General features: G+C 39.9%; 1 pseudogene; it reads left to right on the forward strand.

Annotated features, from left to right (window-relative positions):
* Positions 1–1,607: 1,607 nt before the first annotated feature.
* On the forward strand, positions 1,608–6,267 carry LOC101552231 (E3 ubiquitin-protein ligase BRE1A-like; annotated as a pseudogene).
* Positions 6,268–14,041: the final 7,774 nt, after the last annotated feature.

Below are 14,041 nucleotides of genomic sequence, written 5' to 3' on the forward strand. Positions count from 1 at the left end.
AATTCAATCCCAGCACCACATGGTCCTCCGGTATCCCTGGATACATACCTGAAGGCCACCAAGCACTACTAAGTGTGGCCCTGGAGGCTTCCAAGTACCAGCAAAATGTCATGGCTGATGCTTGGCACTGGAGGGTCCCAAAACCACCTTGTTCTTGGGCCCTTGCATTGTACTATTAGCTCAGTTGGCTGAGAAGAATCAGGAGGAGCCAGCTACTAAGGGCCTCCTGGGTACCATTTAGGAAACCTCCACCTGTCCTCACCCTCCATATACTAAATAAACTGATTAAATGACAATACACCTCTGTACCACTGGTAATGTTAGCCAAACACATATGTGTTTACTTATCACAAAATAATTCTTTAAATTGTTCAATAATTATAGACTAACTCCTTTTAGGACAATTATTAGACTAAGCTTGACATTTAATCTTCTTTTTTCTCCTAGTATGATACACCAAAATTGAAAATTTAATTGAAAACTAGTGAAATCAAATAAATATAAATGCAACTTTAAACTATAGATATTTCTTGAATTTACAGCCATGCATTTATTCCAATAAATATCTTTACTGAAAAGGAAATAGGTAAAACTACAAAGACTAAAGTCTTTAGGAAGCTAACATTATCTGAGTGTCTTAAGAACAATGTTTCCCAACACAATTTCTTTCATCTTAGTGGAAAGTGACTGCGTCTTCTCATTCCCTAGGGCCTATTTCAAATTCTGTGTTTGGAGATCAAACTTCTAAAGCCTAAATCATCCTTGATCCAGGACCCAACAATAAAGGTAAAAATCAGCTTTTCTGCTCATCTCAATTTTAGGGGGAAAAAGTATATAATATATTTAATAGCATTGAGGTTCTATGTTTTAAGATTATAGTATTCACTCTACAGTCAGTCAACAGAGTGGTTTAAAAGAAAGTTTAGTTAAAAGCAAAGTTTTTAATATTTGCATTTCCAAACTGACCATATCAAGTGATCAAAAACAAAAGAGACCGATTTAGTCAGCTAAAATGTCATTAGACATCACTGTATCACTGTGTCACTGCCATCCTGTTGTTCATTGATTTGCTCGAGCAGGCGCCAGTAATGTCTCTATTTGTCCCTGTTGCATGCTAGTGTAGCCCAGTGGCATATTGGGGGGGTTCTTTCAGGATCAGGGGAATGAGAACTGTCATTGTACTGTTCTCAGCATATCGAGTATGCTTCAGGTAGCCTGCCAGGCTCTGCAGTGCAGACGGGATACTCTCGATAACTTGCCGGGCTCTCCATGAGGGATGGAGGCTTTGGGGGCAGCCTCTAATCATCTTTACAGCTGTTCCCAGTCTACCAAACATAAGCTTTTGGTTGACTGGCATGTTGCAATGATCTGCACACTAACAAACATGCACCTGCCTGCATCTCTGAGCAGCACCTGGGACATCTGTGGCCTCAGGTTGATCTCCTTGAAGTTGATGGAGTGTGCCCGAAGATTGTTGAGAAACTGGCAGAGCAGGACCTCATGGTGGAGGGTCTGCGCCAAGTCGAACACCAGCACGGAGTCCCAGATCACCCGGTGGTTGGCTGACAGCACCCCACAGTGGATGAGCCACTGCACACACTGCCGCCATGGCTCTATGTCCCCCGGCGCTGCGACTAGGCCTGGCAGGGGCAGGCGGTGACTCTGTGCCTGCTGCCATCGTTTCTCCTTGCCCCGCTAACGCCATTCTGTCAGAATCTTGCAAAACAGCCAGTGATACCCATCAGGAATCACGAGTCGAGTTCCAGCAGGGATCATGCGTAGAGACCCATGCCTGGCGTGCTGAGCCATGTGTTGTCTAAGGCGAGGTGGTGAGCCGGGTTCAGGAGAGCGTGAGGGGTCCTGGCAACATTGGCGCAATCTTGCCTCCAATTTATCTGACAAATTTGGTCAGCTAAAATGTCATTAGACATACAATGGAATTATCCAGCGGCATCAGATTGTTCATTAATTTATTTTGAACAAAACAAATAAAGTTCAATTCTTCTCCTACATATTTGGTTTATAAATCCACTGCCTCAGCAACAACTGAGTATTTGGGTATACTTTATTTGAAATAGTCTAATAGTTTTTCTTCTAAAAGACCACCATTTTCTAGTTAAAATATGAAAAAATTGTCCTCTCCAACCCTCTACTCTGTAAACCTCATTTCTAAGGACATATTAGTTCAGTCAATTACTTAGAAGATGACAATGATAATGAGTTAAAACCAGATCAGACAGTTCTAGAAAGTTAAGCAAACTTTCAACATTTATTCTACCTGTTAAATGGGTTTAATAATATCTACCACAAATAGTCAGACATATGTTTTAACAATATTATGTTTAAATTTACCAGACATCAAGCATAGTAGTAAGAAAGCATTCAACAAGTGATGATAACAAAGAACTCATGATAACTTACAAATAACATATAGTTACAAATAACATAAAAAATAGGTTAAGAAGTGATGAATTTGTATCAGAATCATAATATTCCCAAATATATGACTACTTAATCTTCGACAAAGGAGCGAGAAATGTGAAGTGGAACAAGGAAATCCTCTTCAACAAGTGATGCAGAGAAAACTGGAGAGCTACTGGCAAAAGAATGAACTCTGACTTATCTCTAATGCCAGGCACAAAAGTCAGATCAAAGTGAATTAAAGACCTCAATATCAGACATGAATCCATAAGTACATGGAGGAAAATGTAGGCAGAACTCTCCATGACATTGAAGCTAAAAGCATCTTTAAGGATGAAACACCATTGACCATGCAAGTGGAAACAAACATAAACAAATGGGACTACATCAAACTAAGAAGCTTCTGCTCTTCAAAAGAAACAGTGACTAAAATGTAGAAAGAGCCCACAGAATGGGAAAGAACAGTTACCCAATACTCATTTTATAAGGGATTAATATCCAAGATATACAAGACACTAGTAGAATTGTACAAGAAAAAACCTCCAAACCCATCAAAAATGGGAAGAAGAAATGAACAGAAGTTTCCTCAAAAAAAAAGAAATACAATTGTCCAAACAGCACATGAAAAAATGCTCCACATTGCTAGTCATCAGAGAGATGCAAATGAAAAAAAAATGAGATATCATCTCACACCACAGAGATTGGCACACATTCAAAAGAACAAAAGCAACAAGTGCTGGCGTGGATGTGGGATGCTCTTTCACTGTTACTGGGAATGCCGGCTGGTCAAGCCTTTCTGGAAAACAATATGGACAGTTCTTCAAATACTAGAAATTGTGGGTGGGAGGACTGCGCGGAGGTCAGTTAAACAGTATTTGTGCCAAGATGTCAGGAAAAATAGAGCAACTGGAGAGGCTGGCACATCTATGCCTCCGGATTAGAAGGCAGCTGTGGAAATTCAGGGACCACAGTAGAGACCATAAAACTAGAAGGTGTTTCTTAAATGGAAGAATTAAACATTAAAACACTGCAAACCAAGAATCGCAAGCTGGCATAAATGCTGGATCAATGGCAAACCATTGAAGATGAACTCCGTGAGCACATTGAAAAACTGAAATGAAGGCAGGGTACTGATGATGCCTCTCTGCTGATCATCAACCGGTACTGGAGTCAGTTTGATGAAAATATCCATATCATCCTTAAACACTACGATCTGGAGCATGGTTTAGGAGACCTCCTCACAGAAAGAAAAGCCCTTGTTGTGCCTGAGCCAGAACCAGACTCTGATCAGCAATCAGGAATGGAAAGATGATACAGAGAGAGGGAAAGGGCAAGAACCAGCTTTCTCTTTCCTTGCTACTTTGGCCAGCAGTTCCAGTGAAGAGATGGGATCTCAGCTTCAGGAGCATATAGAGTCTTCCTGTCGAGCTATTTCCCAGATTGTGACCATCTCTGATAAATTGCAAGAGAAAGTGGAGATAATCAGATAGTGGAGGAAGCAGTACAGGAGCTGAATTCCTTCCTTGCACAAGAGAGTATGATACTGCAGGAATTGACAGACCTCCATCAGGAGAAGCATCACACCATGTCTCAGGAGTTCTGCAAGTTGCAAAGTGGAAACAGCTGAGTCCTGAGTGTGTGTCCTGGAATCCATGATTGATGACCTACAGTGGGATATTGATAGAATTTGAAAGCGGGAACAGAGACTCAACAGACACTTAGCAGAAGTTCTGGAACAGGTGAATTCAAAAGGTTATAAGGTCTATGGTGCAGTCTTTATGGAGGCACAATCACCATCAATGCTCAGAAGTTTGAGGAAATGAATGCAGAGCTTAAGGAGAAAAAAGAGCTGGCTCAGAACCGGCACTGTCAGCTGGACAAACTTCGTCAAGACTTTGAGGAAGTCACTACATCACATACATCACTGTCATCCCATTGCTCATCGATTTGTTCGAGCGGGCACCAGTAACGTCTCTCATTGAAAGACTTATTGTTACTGTGAGGAAGTCACTACACAGAATAAAAAACTGAAGGTGGAATTGCAGAGTGCAGTGGAGGAGGTGGTTAAGGAGACCCCAGAATATCACTGCATGCAGTCACAATTCTCTGTTCTGTACAATGAGAGCCTGCAGTTGAAATCACACTTGGATGAGGCTCAGACCCTGCTTCATGGGACTAGAGGGATCCACAAGTGCCAGGTTGAACTCATTGAGTGAGATGAGGTTAGTCTTCATAAGGAGCTGAGGACTGAAGTTAACCAGCTAGAAGATACACTGGCCCAGGTTTGCAAGGAATATGAAATGCTGCGAATAGAATTTGAGCAAACCCTTGTTGCCAATGAATAAGCAGGTCCAATAAATCAGGAGATGCCGTCACCTCATCAGTATCCCCCAGAATCATAATCACCAGCTGAAAGGGGAGGTCCTAAGATATAAGCGGAAACAGAGAGAAGCCCAGTCATACCTGAACAAGACACGTCTGTGCAGTGGCAGTGCCCTCTTGCAGTCTCAATCTAGTACTGAGGACCCTAAAGATGAACCTGCAGAGCAAAATCAAGATTCTGAAGACTTACCCACTAACCCTCTGCATCAAAGTCATCTCAGGAGGAAGTTAATGAAATTAAGTCCAAATGGGATGAAGAAGAGCGAGAATGAGAAAGGAGGGAGAAAGAGAAAGAGCAAGAAAGAGAGCGGGAGAAGCAGAAACTAAAAGAGTCAGAAAAAGAGAGAGATTCTGCTAAGGCCAAAGAGAAAGGAAAACATGATCACATAAGGAAGAAGGAGGCAGAAATTATCAAACAACTGAATATTGAATTCAAGAAAGCACAGGAAAGCCAAAAGAAGATGAAACTATTACTAGATATGTACCAGTCAGCCCCAAAGGAACAGAGAGACAAAGTTCAGCTAATGGCAGCTGAGAAGAAACCTAAGGCAGAGTTGGAAGATCTAAGACAAAGACTCAAGGATCTGGAGGACAAAGAGAAAAAAGAAAACAAGAAAATGGCTGATGAGGATGCTTTAAGGAAGTTCCGAGCAGTCGAGGAGCAGACAGAATACCTGCAGAAGAAGCTGGCCATAGCCAAACAGGAGGAAGAAGCTGTCCTCTATGAGATGGATGTCACAGGCCAGGCCTTTGAGGACATGCAGGAACAAAATATCCGTTTGATGCAGCAGTTGCAGGAAAAGGATGATGCAAATTTCAAGCTTATGTCAGAATGTATTAGGTCCAATCAGATCTATAAGTTGCTTAAAGAAAAGAAGGAGGAACTAGCAGACCAGTTTTTGACTTTGAAGACTCAGGTTGATGCCCAGTTACAGGTAGTCAGGAAGTTGGAAGAGAAGGAGCATCTATTACAAAGCAACATTGGCACAGGGGAAAAAGAACTGGGGCTTAGGACCCAACCGTTAGAGATGAAAAACGCAAGACTCTAGAAGCAGCCCAACTTGCAGATGACCTCAAAACACAGTTGGAGTTAGCGCTGAAGAAGCTGCATGATTCTCAGGAGGAGATTGTGGAAAACAGTGTCACCAAAGAAAAGGATATGTTTAATTTCAAACAAGCCCAGGAGGACATCTCCAGACTTCGAAGGAAGCTGGAGAGGACAAAAAAAAAACAGACAATGTACCCAAATGTGATGAAATTCTAATGGAGGAGATTAAGGATTACAAGGCATGCCTGACCTGTCCATGTTGTGACATGTGTAAAAAGGATGCTGTATTTACCAAGTGTTTTCATGTTTTCTGCTTTGAGTGTGTGAAGACAGGCTATGATACTCACCAACGCTAATGTCCCAAGTGTAATGCAGCTTTTGGTGCAAATGATTTCCATCTCATCTACATTGGTTGATACAAGCCAAAAGAAAGGGGGCTGGCTAGACAGACATTTGTTCATTAGCTACCAAACCTCTGCCTCTTCTTTTCTTGACTGTCACCTACAAGGGCAGTTTTTCTGTCAACTGCCTTTCACAGACTAAGTCCAGGTTCTCCTCTGTAATAGTCATGTATATTCTGGGAGGCACACTATTAATTGCTAGCCTTAGGTTTTAGGATGAAATTAGAAGTGAACAACTCTTACTGTTTCCCCTGCTAGCTTTGTATAACTTCCTGCTTTTAGACTCAACATTTTGTTCCTCAGGCTCACTGTATAATAGTGAATTGTCCGTTCCTCCTGAAGAAGTCAAGGTGGTATTTTTGATATAGAGAAGGGAGCAAAGAGTGGAGATACATAGCTATTTAAAGGGGTGGGTGATATTTTAGGATTACACTATCTGTATGGGCACAAACTTTTCTTAATTTGGGCAGTAAACTTTTGTAAACCTGGTTTATAAAAATGATATAGTTTTGTTACTCTTTCCTGGATGGCTTGAAGACTTAATGAAATTATGTCCAGGATGAGTAATTTCATTAACTATTCAATAGCAAAGTAACTTGTTAAGGTCAAATGGCTTCATAGTTAAAGTAACTTAAGTTTTGAATATTCTATTCATTAAAATATTTAAATTTTTAAGGCCAGAATAATTTCAAGTCATAAAGTTCCTTTTACCTTACAATGAAATGAGGATTGGAGAGGATAGGAACAGGACTGAGATTGTAAAGTAAAGTCCTGTAAAGTTCTCAGATTCTGTAAAGTCCAGAATCTAACAACCTAATAAAGGGAGAACTTGGTTCACAATGAATTATTCTTATTCTCTCTGCAGAGATTTCTGTGATCTGTTGTTGTCTGTTACAGAAGATTCTCTATAATGTTTCTGTAAGACTTGATACTCCAGCATCTACCCCACTTCTCTGAGCACAAAATGGAGAGAGAGACGCACCCAAACGCGCGGCGCGGCTGGCGGGGGATCGAGGGCGGGGAAGTACCGGTCTCCGCCCACATCGGACACTTAAAGAGAGTGCAGCCACGTGGGCTTTCCCATTTCTCCGCGCCCGCACCCCCAGAATGACTGACGAAGAGGAAGGAGCTGCTTGGGACACCAGCAGCCCACCAGCAACCTGCAGTATGTGACTTGAGAGTTTCCGCCAGGTCCGCCGTGCGGAAATCTCTCTCTCTCTCCTTCAACTTTTTCCCTGGACTTTAGACAGAAACCCAGCGGCCGCGTGACCTAATGTCATCTTAGTATCAGCAATATGTAATGGTTCCTTCTTAATGAGTCGGACTTTTGTGGGTGATCCTAACAAGAATAGTAAGTCTTTTGCTGAAATATTGAAGGCAATCAAAGTGGTAGCCATCTCTCTAGACTGAACTAAGCTATATCCCCACGCCGGCTGAGAAGAAATATCCTTCTTTCTCGGGAAGAAACGTGGTGTGGTGTCAAACATAGTGTGATGTCCATTAAGCAAACAGACCTGGTGGCGTGGGAATGGGAAATAAGGGGAAAAATTAGGTACATGGACCAGCGGGATGCTGGTGGTATCTCGAGCCGGAGCCGATATCAGCGCAAGACCTTTGGTTCCAGAAACTGCTTGCAGACACTCTACTAGACTATCAACTAAGCCAGAGCCCCACGCCGGCTGATGACGGGAAATAATCATCCTCTTCGGTTTTTTTCCCTTTGTCAGACAGCGTGGCGATTACTAAACAGGCGTGAACTCGGTGGCGCGGGGCAAGGGGGAAAAAGAAAAGTTATGTAACAAACAGCAGGACTTAATATCTCTATATTCTTAGCAATGGAGAACTATCAAATGCCTCATTGGCAATAGGACTGTCTTTTTCTTTTTGGGGGGAAACCCCAGCAACGGTAGTGAGTTGTGTGTTGAAACATGGAATGTAATCGAGATAAGCGTAAATGAAGTGAAACTTATCACGTACAAGGGTGGGGACTAGGGAGGTGGGAGGGGGCGGCAGATATACTGGGGGGGTTGGTGATGGAAGATGGGCACTGGTGAAGGGAAGGGTGTTTGAATATTGTATAACTGACATAATCCTGAGAACTTTGTAACCCTCCACTTGGTGATTCAATTAAAAAAAAAAAAAGACTTGATACTCCATAAACTTCAAATAAAGCAGAATTCAGTTTGAAAAAAAACTAGAAATTGAGCTAGAAATATGACCCCACAATACCATTTCTGGGAATATATCCCGAGGATGCAAAAAAACACAGTAGGAATGACATCTGTACCTATATTTTCATTGCAACACTATTCATAATAGCCAAAATCTGGAAACAACCCAAAGTTAAAGAAACTTTAGTACATCTACACAATGAAATACTATGCAACTGTTAGGAGAGAGGAAGTCATGAAATTTGTTTATAAGTGGATTGTCATGGAGAGTATCATGCTAAGTGAAATTAGTCAGAAAGAGAGGGACAGACATAGAAGGACTGCACTCATTTGTGGAGTATAGACTAACATAACATGAAGCTGACACCCAAGAACAGCAGATACAAGGGCCAGGAGGATTGCCCCATAGCTGGAAGTCTGCTTCATGAACGGAGGGGAGAAGGCAGATGGAATAGAGAAGGGATCACTTAGAAAATGCTGGCTGGAGGAATCAGTCGGGATGGGAGATGTGTGCCGAGAGAAGATAATGGACCAAACATGATAACCTCTCAGTATCTGTGAGTATTTGTAAACCATAATGCCCAACAGTAGAGACAGAGTATGGGGAGGGTGGGAAAGGGGAGGATGTACAGGGGAGATTAGTGGGGGGTAATTTGCACTGGTGGAGGGATGGGTGTTTAATCATTGTGAGACTGTAACCCAAACATAAAAGCTTGTATCTATCTCATAGTGATTCAATATTTTTTTAAAAAAAGAATCATAATATATAACTTTTTGAAGTCTTTTTCTAGAAATAATTTTAGAGCAATGATCATGATTTATGAAAATTTTGCATATTTTAGACAAAATATCCTAATGGTACAAACAGCTATTTAGCAAATATTTGATAAGTGATTAGATTTTCACAAATATAACATTAAAATGTTTATTTTACATTCACTGTCACTGTTACTGTCATCTCGTTGATCATAGATTTGCTCGAGCGGGCCCAGTAATGTCTCCATTCATTCTAGCCCGGGATTTTAGCAGCCTCTCTTTACTCGCCCTTCACAATGGTGCCACATCAGAGGCTCTTCAGGGTCAGGGTAATGAGAACCGTCATTGTTATTGTATTTGGCATATGAGTACACCACGGGGATCTTGCCATGTGGGTAGTAAACTCTCCGTAGCTTGCCAGGTTCTCCAAGAGGGAGAACTAGGAGTGATATTTTACATTATATTTTACATTATTTTATATCATTTTTACATTATTTAATAATATTTTATAATATTTTATATTATTCTTACAAGCTATTTTATCGTGCTGTGGTTTACACTGAGCCTACAAATTTCATAAAGGTTTTGTATGGTGACAGATAGGAAGGTACAGATTTGAGAGAAGAGACCAATTGCTTACTCTGGGGCTCATTTTTATTTATTTATGGGAGAACAGTGGGGAATGAGTCACACTTGGCTGTGCTCAGGGCTTATTACTGACTATGGTCTTAAGAATCCTTCCCAGTAGTGCTCAGGGAACAATATACATTGCACCTTACCCCTGTACTATCTCTCTGGCCCATAATTTTGTTACCTATGTACTCATGCACAGGATAAATTATTCCAATATTTAGAAGCTGGTCAAATCATAATTCAAACTTTGGTGCTTCTAAATTTGTTCTCATTTGCAAAAGGGATATTTTCATTTTCCAGAGCTTAAATTGCTCAAGCTACAAATAGATCGTGGTTTGAAAATTTTAATGAGTCATATATATACATGTATATTTGCATATATATCTGAAATCCACAAAATTTAACTTTCTATACAGTACTTAAAAAGAAGAGAAAACACATTTGACAATTATTTGGGTTTTGCTTAGCTTTAGTTATCCCAAAGAAGCACACTCTACAAGATTATCCTAAATCTATTATGAGAAATGGAGAAAAATCACAAAATTCTTATTATTTGCACTTATACCATGAACATCACAGAACTAAGGACAAATCCAATTAAAATTTTAATCTATATTAGTATATATTTTAAATTCTTTTGGCCCCTCTCTTTACCCAATTCAAAGCACTAGCTCCTTACACATAAGCCTAACTCTCTTTACCCAGTACTATTTAACCAGAATGTTTATATGTACTCCAACTTTGGAAAAATCATTCACAGTGTATCCCGATATCAGTCTTATCTTTTTCCCTTTCTTAAAATAAACCTCAAAAATTAATACAAATCTTTTATTTAACAACTTGCATATTTCTTAATGCTCACTTTGCTTTCTCCACACTCACATTGTAACTTCCTAGTAATTTCTCCAACTGAATATAAACTGAGATCACACCAATAAATTACACCTTTTTAATAGCAAATAATTTTTAAATATGACCATTAACAAAATGAGTACAAAAAAAAACAAACCTAAAACCCCTAACATTGAAAGTTCTGGTTTCCTGTAGGACCCTGTAGCAGTTTTAATGTAAGAATGATAGTGTTGAGAATGGACATTCTCTCTCTCCCTCCTAGACTACCTCAGTGGAATCCTCTCTTAAACAGCACTCTTTCTATATATATAAGATCTCATTAATTTTGGTGATAGCATGCAAGCTAGCCTATAAATTTATGCTACTTCCCCATTGCAAAGCTCAACTTTTCCATACCAGAAATCTCCTTTTATTATGATTTTATTTTGTGATTGAAATGTGTCTACCCTTCCCAAGGGCAAACAGGGTGGGACTAGAGTCCCTCAGCTGCTATAATTTCTGGTGTTGAGATTATTTTAACAATGCTCCAGCCAAACACACCTCTCTATACAATGAAAGCATGGAATTCTGCTCATGTTTTCTTACTCAAAAATTTATACTTTCTACTTGGCAGACCTGCTTTTCTTTAAGCTCTTGTTTTGCTAATATCAATGCAGTATCTGCCCACAACATCTTCAGTGACTTTCTCTTGCCCTACTCATTTATTGCCATTCATCACTAAAAACTCAAGTACTTGCAATGACCTGGTTATGTCTTGTGCTAAATATGGCAATTAATATTATCAACTGAAACTCATGGCATTTACTGGACGGAAAACAATCTCCATTTCTATTTGTTGCTGTTGTCTTGGGGCCACACCCTGTGGTGCTCATGGCTCACTCCTGGCTCTGTGTTCAGAGATCATGGCTAGCAGGCTCAGGGGATCATACGGAGTATTTGGGATAGAATCCAGGTCAAATGCATGGGAAACAAGACCAATATTACCCATTGTACTATCTCTCCATCCTCCAAATCTATTTTTTTTTCAGATTCATCTCTTTCTACAACATATACAAGAGGAAGTCCAATACATTTAACTCACATCATCCTTACAACAGTCCCAATAATATCATGAAAGAGGCATTACTAAAGACACAAATTTCTTTCCTAATGTTTTACCTTGCCTGTGAATTTAGTCTTCATACCCACTTTATTTTTTCCAAACCTTATTGTCTACCCAAAATGAGATAAGAAAACAAAACAACATGAGGGTTTTTTTTAAAAGTTTTTTGTTTTGTTTGCTTGTTTGCTTTTCCTGATGTGTTCTATTTTTCTCCTCATAACCTCAGGAGTACTCTTAATTAAATCTGAAAGTGGGCCCCATACACACAAGACAAGAAGAGAATGGTAGGTAGGCGGCGCTTTAATAAGCTCAGGATCCTACGAAGGAGGCTTGCCTTGAGGTCCACAGAGAGACTCATCTCTGCACCTGTCTCTCAGGATTATAAATATTTATTTGAAGGCTTCAATGGGATTCAGTCACATATTCCATCTGAATGGCTTCTATAATACATCACTCTAGCAAGAATATCCTTGAAGTGACTCTGAGAACCATGGGCAGGGTGCACAACCCAAAGACAGGATGACATGTTGGAGTTGCCCAGTCGCAGTTCCAAGGTCAATCAGCAGTCGCATTCTTCTTTAAGTCTCCAGTGAAGTGGCAAAACACAAACCAGATCCAGACTGTTTATTTCTATGAACTTTCTGCTAATATCATGTGTGCCTGCACCTGCTACGAAATAGGTATTTGAAAAATGCCTTTTATTATGTGAATGAATAAGTTTAATTAAAAGATGATCTGATTTTGTGGTTTTGAAACTGCTAACACCTTTGGAAAGTTTTTCATTGCTTTCTTTACAATAGAAATTATAGTTCCCCAAAGCATATATTCTCTAGCAATTTCTTAAGACATACACTTAAAGATCATTTTTTTCTAGAATTCAGTGATCTCAGAAATTCAACTCAAATTACCCTGTGTTCCCATAGTCTGCCTTTAATAAATGAATTGCCATCTACCACAAAACATTAGCTTTAAAGTGGATAAAATGCTGCTTGACTCATAGGTTGGCTGAACTGCAGAAGTGTGAAGGCAATGTAAGGCCACTCATGAATTTTATTTACTGACTTAAGGGAGAAAAATCATCACTTAATTTATAAGGCCTGACCTAGATGAAACTCGCAAGAGCCAGGTGTAAATTCAATTAGTGTGATTTTCCAAGATATAACCACAGCTCCCAGCAAAGTATGCAGTCACTGGAAACACAATCAATCATGCCAGGCATCATAAGCTTAATGCAAGCCCCCTGGGTGCGTCATAGAGAAACAGGAGGAAAACAACCAGATAAAAAGGGTAAAGTCTTTGTTAAGTAAACATAATTCATTCACAGAATTTTGAGTTGCCCTGCTTGCACTCAGTGGAAGACTTTGCACTGTTGATAAATACTAGAGATTTGATACCTAAGTAAATCTCCTCTAGAGATATCCTTTGACAAGGTAAGAGGCTAAACAAACAGAAATAAGCCAAGAAATATCTTCTCAGACAGGCATGTAAATAAAAGAGTCAATAGCTTAACCTTCTCCCCCCACTGTTATAAAGCACCTTAAAGAGTACTCCGCTACAGGTAAACAAATTAAGTAGCCACAGGACTTATTGGGAGCAGGTTTGCCGCTCAGAATATTTGGAATCACAGTTCAGAACTTCGATCCCTTTACCTTGTAAGACTTAAGATGCATAATACACTGTAATATGTGATAAGGACTATAATAAAAATGCATAAATTTCCTGCTGTCAATGAGCTCAGGTTTAAAATAATGCACTATTAGATGTGAAAGAACACCGACAGAAAATCTACCTTAGATTTTTGATACTTAGTAGATAAACTATAGCCTCACAAATAAAAGGATGCATTTAGCATTACCCACTTAACCACAAAGTCTGGTCTAAAATTCAGTTGTTCTAAACCTTCTCTCCTTTCATTCCCACTTCACCATGATAAGTCATATGTCTGGACACAGGTAGAATGGTCCTGATTCAAGGCAGAGCTGGAGGGTATCTCTCCTAAGTTATAGTCAGAAGTGCCGTTAAAATATACTTTGACTTACACGAAAGCCAAAGAGATTCTGGTGAGTTGATGCAGTCATAGTCACAGCTGAATCTCACAGTAGTGATAAACATTCAAAGAAAGCAAATGCTATAGAGACAAAACAACCCCCCACCACAACTTTTTTATTTATTTTTCTTTTGGGGTCATACCCAGTGATGCTCAGGGGTTACTCCTGGCTCTGCATTCAGGAATTACTCCTGGCAGTGTTCGGGGGACCATATGGGATGCTGGGAA

The sequence above is a fragment of the Sorex araneus genome, chromosome 1 (genome assembly GCF_027595985.1).
Source record: "Sorex araneus isolate mSorAra2 chromosome 1, mSorAra2.pri, whole genome shotgun sequence".
NCBI lineage: Eukaryota > Metazoa > Chordata > Mammalia > Eulipotyphla > Soricidae > Sorex > Sorex araneus.